Genomic DNA, 16,572 nt, shown 5'->3' with positions numbered 1-16,572 from the left:
TGTAGGCACCTACAGCAATGGATACTTTTATGCGGACCTAATAGTAGTCGTTTGTTAAAAGGTCCTTCGTTTTTAGTAATTAATCCCTTCATCCCATCCATCTTGCTCTATATGGTAGGCTTTAAAACGTTGGTGGTTACTCATGGTTTCCGGTGCAAGGGCCCCTGTTGAATACATCTTACACGCAGGCAGGAGATTCACGTGCAGTATACGCCTGCTGTAACTTAACCTATAAACAAAAGCAGACGCCGGACATTAGTTGCACGCAGAAAATCCATGTGATAAAAAGATGGTAGTGGCTGACCCTTGTCAGGCTTCCAACATAAACTCTGAGGTGAGAGGAGCGCGCCCATAATTATGCCTGCGCAGCTTTAAATGCTTGCTGGTGCGCTCTTTGTCTCTTTACCGAAAACACCGCGGGCCGGAGGGGTGTTCTCGTCAGAGTAACACGCCAAACAAATGATCAGGTTACACCTGTTTCTGTCTCGCTGTACCTTGGAAACCACCAGGGCCTCTCGTCCGGGCTGACGCAGACAGCGGCTGCGGTGGCACCGGCCGGGGATGGCATAGTCGACCCTGCCCGACAGCTGCCTGCTGGGCTCCGGCGCCTCGTCCCCCTCTTCAGAAGTGGTAGGTGCGAGCCCCGCCGCTCACAGACTCACGGAGACGTTTAAAGGCTTGGGCAGTTACCAAGGACCCCCTTCCTTTCAACTCTTCTATGTGACCTGTGTCTATTCTGTTCTATATCTTAATTTCTCTGCCTCTCTTCCTACCTCTACCTCTTGCCCCAGCGTGCGTCATCTTAAGGACGTTTGGGGTTACGTGTGCAAGTTATATTTCAATTGTTTCTGCGTGACCCATTGAGTATTGTTTGGAATCATGGGGGCTTGAATTAGCAGGAAATTAGAAATTACCCCTGCAAATCGTTTTTTTTTTCAATGCACTAATTTGACCGAGTTCTTTTTTTTGCCCTAGGGCAAAGAAAAAATTAATAGTATTGTGGTCTATCTTCACAGAGTGCTTAAAATGAATATCTCTATGCTGTGCGCAAGCCTCCCAGCCGCGAGCAGTCGCCATTGGCTTGAAAATGTTGGCGCAGTTTACTTTGCGATGCATTGGGATGAAGCAGCGCTGTGGAGGGTCACAGCCTGATCATGTTTTTTTATGAGATATGTATGATTATGGCTAAACATTCATTAATGCAAGTCAATCCACCTGGTGAGGTTTTCTAGAGAGGTGTTCCCACCATGCCACCAGTGACCCGGGTACATTTTTACTGATATGGATTTGTTAACGTTTGTTTTTCTTTTGTGGAATTCTTAAAATGTAATTCTTCCCACTGTATTGAAATACATCGCTCCAAAACATCCAAGAGCCTTTGCTAGAGGGTGAGGAGGCCACTACATTCATTTAATGCGCAATAGCATCAATATTTGACAATATGCACTACAAATCTTATTTTCAAAAGTAGAGTGCACAAGTTCAAATATGTATTGCCGTTTTTTTATGCACTAGTATGTGGGCTTATTGCCACTTCGGGACACTGATGTGGGCACTCACTTCATGGACATTTGGTGAAAGACAGTACAACTAGCTATCATGCATATAATACGCTCTTTCTTCTCTGTTGATATTTATGCTTTATTGCTGTAAAGACGCAGGCAGGAAAACACTTCCTTTTTCAGGTGCACAATCAAACATTTCTGCTTACTATCCATAGTGGAAGCTTTGGTCAGATTTGTGTTGCTTTTGGTGGAGTTATTTTTACTTATTTTTTAACTTTAGCACTGACAGATACAAGGGCACCGCTTGGCCAAAAAGGTGAATCACCCTTTCTTATCGCCCGTGGTGTCCAGAACTTGGACAAATCTATCTTTTTAACTTTTAAGAGTCCCATATTCAAATGTGCAGCAAAAGAGTATCATCATTTTAAGGGGGTTTCAAACTGGAGTAGGATTTGTAATGTGGGCTCATTCTGAGTGAGAAACATTACCACACTGGTGACTAGTTATAGAGGTCCCCACAAATCCTGGCCAAGGATTTATTTTTGAATTTTCTGGACAAGATTCGGTAGGTCTCTCAAATCTCTGATTCGAGGTTTCAACGTTCATTCGCAAGCCTCGAATCTCTTAGTAAGGTTTAAAGGGGCTTCTGCAAAATTCAGGGGCTTAATTTAGTGCCTTCTACTTACAAGAAAGACACCTGCCCCACAGACAGCCCAGTTTTGGGAATAGTGAACACATGTGAGTGGGCAACAAAATACCGAAATAGTTCTTTTTAAACCTGCTTGTAGGCTTCGCAAGGTCAACTACAGAAACAGTCCTTCTGTCCTTTCCCACAGGTTTGGGAAATTCTTTCCCACCCTGCTGCCATAGATCTTCCAGCAATCTCAAAGACTGATGGAACCTTGAATTTTTCAAAAGATTGAGTCTTCTCTTCAAATTTAGAAAAGTCCTCAGAACCAGTTTTTTTTTGCTGATCAGTTTTCTTCTACTATGCAGCAAGTCCTATGATCACATCCTATACGCTAAGTAATTCTTCTTGATGAGTAATTGTGTGCTATATAAGAAAGAAAACCAAATGAATACATAGCAAACAAAAGAGAGGGAAAGACAAGAAAGAGAAGAGTGAGAAAGTTAAGGAAAAGAAGGTGGGAAAAAAGAGATATAGTAAGTGAGAGATGGAGTATAAATGCTTGTGGGGTCATTTTGACCCAGGCGCAGCTGTTACAATTGTACCATGGGTTAAAATATAGAGAGGCTTACATAGGCAGGCTGTACTCTGTTCTGCCAGGTCAGCGGTTGGATGTACTCCGCTGTCCTGGCGGAGTACAGCCCACTGTATTTAAAGATCTTCACCAGGCACAGATGTCTGTGAAGACCATGAAACTTTTCTGCACATATTCAGTGTGCCTGGGCAGCAATTGTTTTTTAAAAACAAACTCCCAAATCATGAGTTTATGTATCTTAAAATCAAAGAGCTAATGGCTCAATGTTTTTTTTTTAATAGAGTTTTATATATAGCGCGAACTAGACCCGAATCGGGTATCAGAGCGCTTTACATGAGCACCAGTTTTGTTACAGGACACATTAATTTTTGTTAGGCACGGGGAGATTAAGTGATTTGCCCAGAATCACAGGATGTTGAGCTTGTTGCCGAGACTCGAACCTGGTTCAACAGCTTTGAGGTCGAGCGCTTTAGTCGTAAGGCTACATCCTCTCCTCTTACTCATAAGGACTCTTCTCCCAACATGTGGAGGTCATTTCTTTTTTTCCTGTCATATTTTCCAGATGGTCCAAAACAAGCTAAAAGGACATTGGAATGAGCACCTTCAATAGAATTGATGGTCTGGTTCAATCCCTGGTGACAGAGCACCCAGGATAGTGTGCTGCATGACTAAACACTTATAAGGTCCCAAAGGCAAGACGTATTGATCCCAATTTGCTTAAGTTATGTTTGTCCGCCAGAGAGGAAGGAATCCTCCTCCCCGACTTATGCACAACCACGATAGTGGTGATACATAAAGCCGGAAAGCCTCCTACCAACTGTGGTTTGTACCATCTGATCTCCTTGCTCAATATAGGAACTAAGATCCTGCCTACTATTCTTGCCACTAGGCTTCTAAGTGTTATCCCCACAGGTTCATATAAATCACTCTGGCTTCATGCCTAAGTGTTCTACTAGAGGTAATCTCTGCAAACTTTACAACTGTGCGGCAGAAGCCGCATTACTGCCTGGATCCCCATGTGTACATTTCCCTGGAAGCTGAAAGGCCATTGTTATATAGGGAACCAATCACAAAGGTGTGAGTTAATGGTATTCTCTCAGCAGAGTTTCCTGTTAAGAGAGGGAAGCAGAGTTTCCTGTTAAGAGAGGGACTCGGCAGGGATGCCCCTTGTTCTCTCTCCTCTTTGCCCTCATTCTGCAAACTCCAGCCTGTATTTTCCACAGGTATCTCCACATCACAGGCTTCAAGAAAGTTGGATCCCCAATGACTGAGGAAAAATTACCATTGTATGCTGATGATATCCTCTTATACTTTACCCAACCGGAGGAGTTGATTCCATACAGTTTTTAAAGCCTTTGAGGAATATGGGTCCCAGTCGAGATATACCACAAACTGGGATAAGTCAGCCCTCTTTCCTGTAGGTGGCCATATTAATCCAGTAGACCTCCCTGGGACACTGTGAGTAAGTTGGGAGGGCTTCCAGTATTTGGGGATCTATGTGACATTGGATCCAATACGATCCATAGATCACAATGTGAGGACAATACTGACGGAGTTACGTATATCGGTGGAGCGTTTTAGGACACTGCCTTTGATGATCCTGGGAAGGTTGGCCATGTTTCAATTGGTTACTCTACCAATATTTCTTTATGTCTTGCAGAATACTTGTTAGACAAATCCTTGATGATGTATTCGTCAAAACTGATGAAGAGTTTAGGAGGCTGCTGTGGGATAACGCACATCCCTGAATAGCTCTACGGGCATTACAACGTAATGCTTACAATGGAGGTATAGCCTTTCCAGATATTTGGGCCAACTACTGGGCCGCCTACTTGATAGCAGTCAATGATTGAGGTCATTTAAACGTCAATCACCTTACCTATGCACTAGAGAGAACACAGTTTCAGAGCAGAATTTTTATTACTATTTAATTGGGAAGGGGTATGAGCAATTTGCTCCCAGCAACCCAAGTGATGATTGAGACTTGGTCCAGGGCAACCAAGCACCTGGGATGGGTGCAGAGAATAACATGAACTACCCTGCTGTTGGAGGGACACACCCTATGGGAAATTGGGAAGCTGAAATGGTTTAGAGCGTGGGACCGGATTGGTATTACCACTGTACGTGACTTGCTTGAGGGGGGTACCCTCATGCCCTTTTCATCCCTCCAGTGGGACTTTCAACTCCAAGACATGCAACAGTACAAATATCTACAGCTACAACATGCCTGGGATGTGGAGATTGTTGCAGATCTCCCAGAATATACAACCCTAGAAGAAGACTCCTTTTAAAACACATAATGGATAAGACAGTTTATTGGTATATAAAGCTATCAATAACAATATGCCTGATACTCTCCAGAAACTGCGCAACACTTGGGGGAATGATATGGGGAAATTCGAAGATTTGGATTGGGGATCGACACTGATGTTCCCAAGAGAGGTAGCTATTAAATCCAGGTTGAGATTCATTCAGTTTAAAATCCTTCATCAGATTTATTATGACAGGGCGTGCCTAAACAGAACAGAGATAGTGGACTCCCAGGACTGCCTGGGATGCAGTGTGCCACAGGGAGATTGTTTCCATACACTATGGTCTTGTCCAGCCACACGCCTTCTGGCACAAGGTATTTCTAGAACTTTTGAACGTAATAGGAGCAACACTGTCTGAAGATCATAAATACACCCTCCTGGGCATACCCTCCCCCAGATGAAACTACTATTCAGTAATTTGGGCCTGGTGGTGGCTAAGAGGGACCTGGCTAAATACTGGGGGCCCTTGGAGATACCGACCTTAGGGAAATGGAAAAGGGGAAGGGATGTATACATCTGGGTGAAAAGGGTTACATATCAAACCAGTTGCTGCCCCCGCAAGTTTCACAAAATTTGGGGTGGCTGGAGTCGATACTTTGGTTTAGATGTGTATGACGATGCAACTGAAGTCTTGTCATCTCGGCATTCTTGGCCCATGTATCATAATTTACTGTGCTTGTCTAATTATTCAATTGTACTGTATATAGTTAAAATGTTATCCGCCACTTCTGTGTGGATACCTGACATGCAATTGCCCTTCCGCTTGGTTTTTTGTATGTGTTGGGCACAAGTTGGTGCTTTTTTGTGTCATGACTGTCTAAAACCAAATACAAAATATTTAACAAAACAAAAAAGATTCCCTTTAGATTTTTTTTGCGGCTCCACTGTAGTAAGAGCCACTAGAATTATACGATTGTGCGGCCGCAGTATTTTTCGCTTGATTATGGATATGCTACATTTGCCACATAATTCATGATTTGTTGTATATTTCAGATCTTAACAAAAAAATTGTTTCTCGCTCAAACTGTTCAGAAGTTACTGAAAGAGGGCAGTGACACGTGTTGCACACAATGGGAGAACTTTTGCAAAAGTTGCCTGGTCATTTCTATTGCTTATTGCTGTATATGGATATTAAGTTGGTACTATTGAGGTGCAACCAATGCCCAGTCAGTGATTAACACGTGTATAAATGACAAAATAATGAAGTAATGCTATTGCAAGATGTGCAGCATTATGCTGCATAATTTGTTTTTTCTTGCTGTATAAATTACCCAACCCTGCTGCATAATTTGGCCCTCCGCTGCCGTATAATACCAGTGGCCCTGTCCATAGTTATACTTAGCACTCAACAGAACACATGCCTCTATCCGGTGTGTGATAGTGAGAAATTAAGCAAGCCAGGAATAAAATTCAACCAAGATATTTTCGAATGCCAAAAGGCCAATGCATTTTAAGAATACTTCAAAAAGAGGCAAAGTTCATGAAGATGAATGTGATAATTACAGCTGAATTTCGCTCAGTTGTCAAGAAATGCTCACCAAAACAATACTGAAAGAGCGAAGAGAGAGACTGCGAGCTGCAAACAAAGGCAGGCATTCGGTTGAAAGTATTTTTGAAGTTTTGAACATGGAAATTAAAGTGTATCTTTTTTACTTGAAGAAATGTTCAACTTTATGCAAGAAGCAGAGATGTTTCAAAAGACTCACAGAAAACATCACAGAGAAAGAATACTGTAAAACCCATAGGAATGCCAGAGTCTGCCTGACTCAGCTATACCACATACACCTAACATACTACATAACACCCAATAGAATTAATAGACTATAACGAGGGGCACAGGCTACATACCCAGGACACTTACACCCTGATGATGCATTTTTCCAGCTGGTGTCGCATTGTCCCATCTTAAGGGAGTACGGGGAGAAAATGGCAGAAACTATAGATTTAGCCACAGAGAGGCAAATCCTTTGTTTCCCTGAAGAGTACCTATTGGGGCTATTTGCTCGACTAAAGGTTAAAAAGGTCACAGCACACTTCATTGATTTGGTGTCAAAGCTAACAAAGGGGCAGATTACCTAAAACTGGAGAAGTGCTATGAGCCCAGCGTACCACTAGCAGCTGCAAGAACTGAAGAAGGGGGCAACTGTGGCGGGAACCCTGCTGCACATTGAGGCTTAACAGGGGTCAGAGTCCTCGAGCCTTTGCAAGGGCCCAGGACGGTGTTCTAACTGCAGCCATAGAGGACACCAGGGAGGGCACATCCTCTCCCTGTGGGCAAAACCAGAGCACTGAAAATGTGGAAGGGTGAAGATGTAACCTATACCCCAAACGAGACATGACACTATACCTGTGGTGCTGGAAGCACTTCATAGCTGCTCCGTGCTGCTGACATCACAGCTGTGCAGGCCCGCCTGCGCCCTCTGGTCCTGCTGTCCCCTTTAAGCTGCCTTCTTCCTCTTGCCCTGTAGAAAAAAAATTTCATGCTGAATAGTGTGGACCTCCCTTTCCTGCTCCTCCCCCTCTCTCCCAGAAACCACTGAACTACGACAGGGCGAGGATTGTCCCCCTTCCTGGATAGCCAGAGATTTGGATGTAATCGAATGTATGGTGGAACGGTGTCTCATGCTTATCCCTAGTGTCATTGTAAGAAGATATTTTGGAAATGCCATTGTGTTATGGTTTGTCGATACAAAACTCAATAAAATTGCATTTATTAAAACATTTTCTTTTAAAGGGTTCAAGGGGGCCTCTCAGGTCCTTGGCCTGGGTGTCACTGTACCTGCTACATGAATGGAAACTACGCCCCTGAGTAGCTGAAGACCTTGAGATCATTGTTTTTACAGTGGCTGCAGTTCTAAAAGAATGCACTTAAAGCCAAGGGCATAGGTAGAATGTGTGTTTTTATGGAAAGTCATGAACTTCAGTAAATGGTTTCTATTTTTATATGAGTCGTTGTAGCTATTTGGGCGTATGTATTACATTTGCATTGAATGAGAGGCCATAAGGTTTTTTCATGCATCAACCTTGTTATCAGCCTTCATTAAGGCTTGTTTATCTTTGTTTGTGGCCCACCTTCAATAGCTGTTTGGGCATGAGCTGCTTTGCAACATACTGCTTCAGTGTCCACGTTGAAAGTAATTAGAATGCCTCTCACTCCACTGTGACTAGTCTTCCTACCTCGTCCAATCAAATATTCTACTCTTGTGAGGAGACGTTTGCCCTCCTGTTATTAGTTCCTCTGAATTTAAATGTATTAAACAAATACACTATTTATTGATTTGCTTGTTTTTCAGATTTGCTTTTGTTTTGTGTGTTGCTCAATTCTGTGATACTTTGTAAATTAAATAATTTGTGAACCCCTTTAGTGCCGCCACTTTGCTGCTGCCGTTTAGCCTCTGAGTAAGATTTATTTATTTATTTTAGGTTTTTATAGAGCGCGTAGTCACCCAAGAGTATCCCAGCGCTAAACCTCGTGGTCCTGATGGAAAGGGTACGGGGGTGAAAGTATTTTACGGGATCAGAAAGGTTTTAAGGGATTTCCTGAAGCGGAGGCGGTTGGGTTCCGATCTAAGTTTCAGGGGGAGCGTATTCCATTGTTTCGCTGTGTGGACTGAGAAACGGCGGCCTCCTGTGCGGGCCTTTTTCACACAGTGACTATTTTAAGGAATATCTAGCTTTTAATAAAAAAATATCTTCAGTTTCACCTTAACTTAGCTTTGAAAAAGCTTTAAGACAAAGACAACACAGGTGTTATTTGGCATCCATAAATGCCTTGAATTTCTTGTTGAATATTTGTATGAAACGGGTGGTAAGCAAAGTAATAAGTGAATCATATTGATTTGCTACAAATCACCTAAAAATAAATATGCTTAAACAGTTGTAAGAGTAGAACCCAAATGTATTCTGTCAAAAAAATCAAGTTCTCACAGTGATTTGATAAGTTGATCTTTTTCACACAGTCTAGTTGCTGCATCATTGTCGAGTTTCACTGAGGTGAAGGCAATTCATCATCACCTTTGAACTGGTCAGAGCTTTGTAGCTGGGCCGTGCAGGCTGTCGAAATGATGTAGTTGAACAGCATCTGTGTTGCTGTTGGAGGGCGATACATTGTTTCCGTTCGGCACAGTTGTGACGATGTATCGGTTATGTAGAGAAACTGCTGCAGAACTGACTTTTGAGGCCCTGAACCTGGAGAAGACACTTCAGGCAAGGGTAAGACTCACCGAAGACAGAGTAAAGCAGTCTGTTGTGTCCCTGAGACTTCCAAAAATAGTAGGCAAGCCCTTGCAGATCCTTTGGAGGAAAGGCAGAGTCGGGGAGCAACAGGCAGCAGAGCAACAAGCAGAAAAGCAGTTCTTTCAGAAAATCATACCACTTGAGTACTTTAAGCAGCACAGCAGCGCCTTCTGACACAGGTTCAGTTCAAGATCCAGAAGTGTCTGATTTTAGGGGGTCAGACACCCAGTACTTATATCCAAAAGTGCCTTTGATATAGGGGGTGACTTCAAAAACAGCTCTCTGAAGTGCACAAGGATCCCTTTCAACCCAGTCCTGTCTGCCAGACTATCAGTGGGAGTTGGGGGGGTAAATCAGTGCTTTGGGTCTGGATAGGACACTACCTATTGAAGTGCAAGTGCCCCTCCCATTCCTCCCTGCCTAGGAAGACCCATCTGCAGATGAGTGCTCAGAATGCAGATGAGTCTCACCTTCCTGTGGTTGTGGCTGTCTAGAGGGAATGCACTAAATGTAGCTGTCACCAAACTCAGTTGTGTATTGGATACAGGTTGTAAGGCACAAAAAGCTAAGAACAGAGAAATGTCCACTTTCTAAAAGTGGCATTTCTAAAATAGTAATGATAAATTGAACATCACCAGTAAGGACGATTTATCATTTCTATTCCAAGCATATGAAACATGAAAAAGCTATTCCTCTCTGATCAGGAATTACTGCTTAAAAGTGTATTAAGAAATTCCCAGAGCTGGCCTATGAGAGGGGTAGGCAGTAGTGAAATACAAAATAGGCTGTTTGTCACTACCAGGACATGCAAAACATACAAGCACTTGTCCTACCTTTTACTTACATGGTACACTGCCCTTAGGGCTACTTACGGCCTACCTTCGAGCTGACTCATATGTAATAAAGGGGACTTTAGGACTTGGCAAGAAGTGTTAAATGCTAAGTCGAAGTGGCAGTACACTGCACATACAGGCACTGCAGTAGTAGGCCTGAAACAAGTTTGAATGGCTACTTCTGTGGGTAGCACAATCAGTGCTACAGCCCACTAGTAGCATTTGAAGTACAGGTTCTGGGTATATGGTATATCTCTTTATAAGAGACTTACAAGTACAAAAAATATGCCAATCGGGTACACACCAATGTCATCGTATTTTAGGGGAGAAGCACATGCACTTTAGCACTGGGTAGCACTGGTTAGGTGCTCAGAGTCCTAAGGCCAATGCAACGAATCATTAAACATGGCAGGCAAAAGACAAAACGTCTGGGGAAAGACCACATTAAGGATGACAAGTCTAACACAAAGCAATAAAGTCAATGGAAACAAATAAATATCTGAAATTGTGTTGACCATGATCTACTGTGTGATATGAAAAGAGAAAACTGCATGTCCTAGCATGCAAAGTGATTAGTGTTAAAAGGAAGGACTCACAGTAAGTATTGCAAATGACATCATGAAATCAGCTGTGGTTCACCCACATTACAGTCCTTGGTGCCATCTAACACTCACACCCTGGATTTATACATGCCCACACTGCCAAAAGCACACCATCTCTCGTATCTGCCTTAAAACATAATTAGTTTGAAAACTATGGTGTTTTAAGTATCCATAACAATCTGCACTCCTCTCTCTTTCCACTGCCTCATAAGCCCCCTCTTGTGTCCTGCTTCTCATTATGTATTTCAACATGATATGCCAGTGTGATTGTTGGGAAATTTGAAGCTTACACACCCCCAATCTTACTGACCAGACTACGCCCTGCGCTGAAGGCAACACTGCTGATGGCCGGCGTGGCAAGTAATAGAGCAAAGTTGCTGCTCACTAGTGTGTCTCGCCCTGGGCCAATTCTGCGCTTATAGTGCACCGCTGGTCATGAAAGGGGGGGGTGTGGTTTTTGTCAGAAAACTGCACCCTACCGTTGATCTCATGCACACTCAGACACCTTACCAAGGGGTTTTTTACTTCTTTGGTGGCGACTCCTGCTTGCAGTTTCAGCATTAGTAAATCTGCAGTCTGTGTAGTTCCATGTATTTGTTCCTTTTAGCCATGTCCTGATGAGGTCCGAATCAGACAGAACATTAGTGTCACATAAAGAAATTGGATGCACACTTTCTTCGACTGTGTTGAGGGTTGAGCTTTCCCCTTAAGTGTGTATTAGACTACCTTTTTTTTTGATTGCTTAAAAAACTTGGGCTTACATTTAGCAACTGTTCTTTAGAAAGATATGGTACTAAGGAATTGTGATTGTATAGACCTATTTGTTCTGTGTGTATGGTTTTGATCTTTTTTGTTTTGTTAAAAATGATAAAGAATGGCTACCTATATTTGATTTGGAGTTGGTATGTGATTATGGAAATAAGCATGACTAATACTGAGGGACTGAGTACCTGTAAGTAGGAACTAATTTGTCTTTCCCAGCTTGGAATTTGTGGTTAATTATTCCTCCGCATCATCCTATTTTTTGTTTGACTATGAGTTATGGCATGCCGCCCTTTCATAAGGAACACATCCATGCACAGAATAGTTTCCTTCAGTGTCAATGAGTGTAATGGTATTGGGTTTTTGTAGGTCCCACAAATTTTTTTGCCTGTAGCAAAAAAAATTTTGGGGATTGATGAGGGCCCTGAATATTCCCAAACAATAACGTTTTGCAAAAACCATGACAACACAAACAAAGATTGCCAGAAGGCTGGTGGCCAATGCCAGAACTATTGGCTTTGCCAATGCTTGTTGAGATTGGTGCAATGTTCTGGAGCCTTAACCCCACATCCTCACCTGGGTTATAGTCAGATATTAATTATATGACATACCTATGATTACAAGTCTCTCTTCAGGGAGGTAGCAAAGGTGGTATGGGCCTTAGTGCAAGCAAATAAAATGCCCTCCTCTGTATGGGCCAAAAAATGGAGCAATAATTATGGTTTAGAGGGCCCCTCTCGCATCTGGGCCCTAGTGTCACTGTGCCTACTGAATAAGATAGTTACGCTTCTGCTTCAGATCAAGTCCAGCATTCTAGTGGTTTTACGCACTGCCCCTTGTTTTTATTGTTGAACAGGTCACCAGGTCTGGCGCCATTGGAGTGACCACACGTCCCTTTCTCTGCATGCTTGTCAAGTCATCGCTGTTGCCCTCTCCAGTGGTCGACATCTTTGCCTGTTTCACTGACTTTAGTAGAATAACCTATTTCTCATGGTGTCTCTGCAGTTGTCATTGCAGCTGACTGATCTTCAAAGATTTTCCGCTGCTGAGGACCTCCCAATGTGCTTATAGAGTTGGCTAGGTGTTGGTCTTCGCCATGATCTCTGTAGTCTGTCACGTCGAAAGTGAATATCGCCCTCTTCCTTTTGCTTCAACCATTCCCACATGGCGACAGCATCTGTAGAGAAGAAAGATTTGCTGCTGGATACTATCTTGAGGTTTGCAGGGAAGGGAACAACAGCATATATTAGAGTTGCATTTCTCCAATTTAATTTTTACTTCCAAGAATGTTCTGCGTTGGTGCTCCACAGCTGCAGTGAAATTGATGAAGATCTAAATTTTGGCTCTTCCTTTCATGAAGGGACCTTGCTGGTTCGCTCGTGCAGGCTGGACTACCTCTCAAACTTAACTGCCAAATCTGGTTGCAATATTACGAGCCGGGGCGTTTTACACAGACCACTCTGTAAGTCCAGCCTATGAGGTGGCCACAACAAACGCATTCCTTGCTTTGTTATGTCGCGAGTTGCCCCAGGTTGGAAATATCTAACGTAAGGATGGTTATCATTTGTGTAGATGGAACCCTGTGTTTGGGATGTTCATATATTTATGTCAGACTTGGCCTGGAAGGTCTTAGATAATGGTCACTTTTCTTCCATCACACCACCTTTAATTATTGGTGCTTGTGATATTTCTAGGTGTACTGATATCGCACTAGTACTTGGTGTTGCTCATTAGCTTGTATTGGAAATATATTTCACTCATAATTTAAATGTTTTCTTTGCAGTATTAGCATGTAATTTGTTAAATAAACGAAGTCAAATACATTGCATTCTCAAATTTACAGTGTTGCGGCTCGCTTCTTTGAAACCTGCTCTACTGTGTATACAGAGGAGCACCTGTAGCTTAAAGGCAAGAGACTCGCTGACTCATTCTAATCTAATTGTAGTCTCATAGTTCTCTCTCTCTCCCCTCCTAAAGCATCTTTACATTCCTCAGCTCTTAACATATTTGAAAGCCACACCCGCCCTTGGCTTCCAAAGGACCATCCACTAATCAGCAGACTATCACAGCTCGGAGCACAGCTTTACAACTGTAACACTTCACATGTGGCGATCAGCTTTGCACCTGTAACACTTCATAACAGCTTTTAAGGAGCTATAGTAACCTTCCTAGTCCCACCAGTCCTGAACAGCTTTGTGAATGCAATCATCATGCATTGGTGATGGATTTCAATCTGCGGGTCTTCAATCCAAGTCCTCCGCAAACCTCTTAGTCTGAAGGATTCAAGGTAATACTCAAGCCAAGTCACCATACTTTCTTCTACATTTAGGGGCATATTTCTGAGCCCCTAGCACCTCTGTTGCTTCACTTTTTGTGACACTCCTGCGGCGCAAATCACAAAATCGTATTTATGAGTTCACGCAAAGCTACTTTGCTTGGAATGGCCTCCTAGATATAGAGTAAGGAAAGGCAGCGCAAATCGCTGAGTTGCCTTACTCTGCATTAGGGAGATGTTTTGAGGGCATGGGGGTGGGTGTTCCCTTGCAACATCCATGAATTTTGACACTTCCCCGGATGTACAAAACCATGTAAACTTGAGGATGTGCCAAAAACTTACGCCTCTCCAGGGCAGGAGCAACGAAGAGAAATAACTTTATTTCTTCTCTTTTTTTCCTCTTTCCATGTTCTGCAGCACACATAGAAAGAGAAAAAAGCCTCCCAGGGTTATTTTTGTGCCGGAAGGTGCACCTTCTGCACAAAAATGATTCTGCCCACAACACAGGCACCCTTGCACCATGGTGCAAGGGTGCCTGTGTTTGCGCTAGGCTACTGAACAGCACGAACGCTGGGGGAAAGGACAGGAATGCACTGTATTAGATAAATACGGTGCATTCCTGCCCTTTCACATTGACGTAGATCAGAGCAGAAAAGTGACTTGTTGCACTGCCCTAAGTCAAATCCCCATAAATGAGGCCCTTAGTAAATTGTATACATTCAGAAACATTAACAAAAAGCGATATAAAACCATTTCAAGATACAGAGAGTGACAGAAAGAAACTTGACATTGTTCTAATGCTGAATGAAATGGTATCAAATGACACTGTCCTTCATTGTCTCGGTCTCCTTTTGTGGGCTCTTTGGTGGTTGCGTAGTTCATTGATCGGTTCCTGCTGTATAGTTGAATAGCGTATTGAGTACTGACTGGTGCGTAATGTTCTTGCTGAGGATGTTGAAGTGGGTCCTGCCCCAGGGCCTATTAAAACGAGTCTACTGTTATGTTTTCATAAAGATACTCTATCTCACTGCATAGATTTAACCCCTTGGGATCATGAGCATCCAGCAATACAGTGCGAGAATGCCTGTTCTAGTTAGCTCAGTGCTGCAGTGTTAGAAACTTGTTTTAGTGACCATGAAACCTACTGTTAACACTCCTGAGCCTTAAACCTTTTCTACTACTGCAGAAACAGGTTGATATCTCCTACAACGCAGACCACCAGGACTGTACCAGCTACTTTTATGTTTGCCATGTTGACACTCCTGGCCTGGAGGGCGTACATGTTCTCCATTGAGGGGTAATAGTTCAATCTAGGGTGCACTCCTGTTTTTTCTGCAATAAAAATACTTTTTAACACTATGAACCAATGGTGCTATTTATAAATATATATATATATAGAAAGTTAACAGCAGGCAATACTGTGCTACACGCTTCTAGTCACCACCCCTGTCACCTTATTCGTAGCATCCCCTATGGGGAAATGCTACGCCTCAAGCGAATCTGTAGCACAGAAAAGGAGTGCACCCTTGCGCAAAATCTTAGCAAGAAACGATTCTTAGAGAGGGGATATGGTAACAAAATTATTGATGATGCAATCAAAAAAACTGCTAAATTTACAAGACAGCAAACACTAGAGCATCAACCAGCCTCAACTACAGAGAAGGGAGAAACACAATGCAGGGCTATTATTACCTATAGTCAACAGCACGCTGAAATTCGAAAAAAATTCACAAAAAACTGGAACTTGGTACAGGGGGATCCTGTTATAGGCGGGCTGGTACAAGGGAGACCTGAAATAACCTTCAGAAAATCGCCCTCACTAGGCAGTGCCCTGGTAAGCAACACTCTTGAGGTCCCGAAAAAATGGTGGGAAAGAATTACAGGCTTCAAAAAATGTCAAACATGCAAAGCCTGTAAACATGCAATTAATAAAACCCACTACCAGAGCCCCTTTCAGGACAAGCCAACAGCCATCAAACAGAAATTAGGATGTAAAACTGAATTCGTAGTCTACATTTTGTTATGTCCGTGTGGTCTGCAATATGTCGGCAGCACTCGGCTGCCGGCACATAAACGCATCCTGCAACACCTAAGAGCCATCACAGGGAAGGACCAATCCTATCCAGTTGCTAGACATTTCGAGAGCTCTCATAACAGCAATCCAGACCTATTACAGTACTACCTGGTAGACTCAGTCCTGCCCCTTAAAAGAGGAGGGGACAGAGATGGCAAGTTGCGCCTTCTGGAAACACGCTATATATTAGAGCTTAATAGCTTAATAGCAAACAACCGGGAGGGCTCAACAGTAGTGAAGATCTTTATACCTGTTTGTGATACAATACATGAAGACCACTAATAGTTGTGACGATTAGATGCATATCCAGCGTATACCGATTCGGCAGCCTGAAATCTTAAATTTCTTCAATTATGATTCTAATTGTTTATAGCACTATCACTTTAACATTTACTTTTTTAAATACAACCCTTTAGGAGTTTACATACATTGTGCAATATTCACACATCAATCTATATATGATTTTTAAACATTGTTTACCCACTTTGGGTATGATGATGAATCAGAGACTCTGTCCCTCACCACCCCTTGTTGTAAATATTTTTGTCCACCCTAAGCGTGGAAGGGTATTCTCAGATGTGAGACCCTTGCTCATTGCACCATCAGGATTCAAGCAAACCGGGCCGAAGACGGCTGTAATGCCAGAAACCGGTCCCCGGGAGCTTGTTTCCTTCCCAGTGTAAGAATTGGCTTTTGTAGTTTGGTTTGCCCTGTTCCCATCATGCACTGGGACAGAAACAGACTAATTTG

The 16,572-nt window shown here is 42.9% G+C and overlaps 1 protein-coding gene across 1 annotated transcript in view; it reads left to right on the top strand.

Moving 5' to 3' along the window:
• The first annotated feature begins 413 nt into the window (after positions 1-413).
• The window catches only part of GJB7 (gap junction protein beta 7), a 135,790-nt gene continuing 119,631 nt past the window's right edge, over positions 414-16,572 (top strand). The window contains exon 1 of the mRNA XM_086925237.1: positions 414-630. The gene's annotated coding sequence lies outside the window, so the exon portion shown is untranslated. The remainder of the gene's footprint in view (positions 631-16,572) is intronic.

Source organism: Lissotriton vulgaris, chromosome 6, assembly GCF_964263255.1.
Source record: "Lissotriton vulgaris chromosome 6, aLisVul1.2, whole genome shotgun sequence".
Classification (NCBI taxonomy): Eukaryota; Metazoa; Chordata; class Amphibia; order Caudata; family Salamandridae; genus Lissotriton; species Lissotriton vulgaris.
This window is presented reverse-complemented; position numbering and strand designations above follow the sequence as displayed.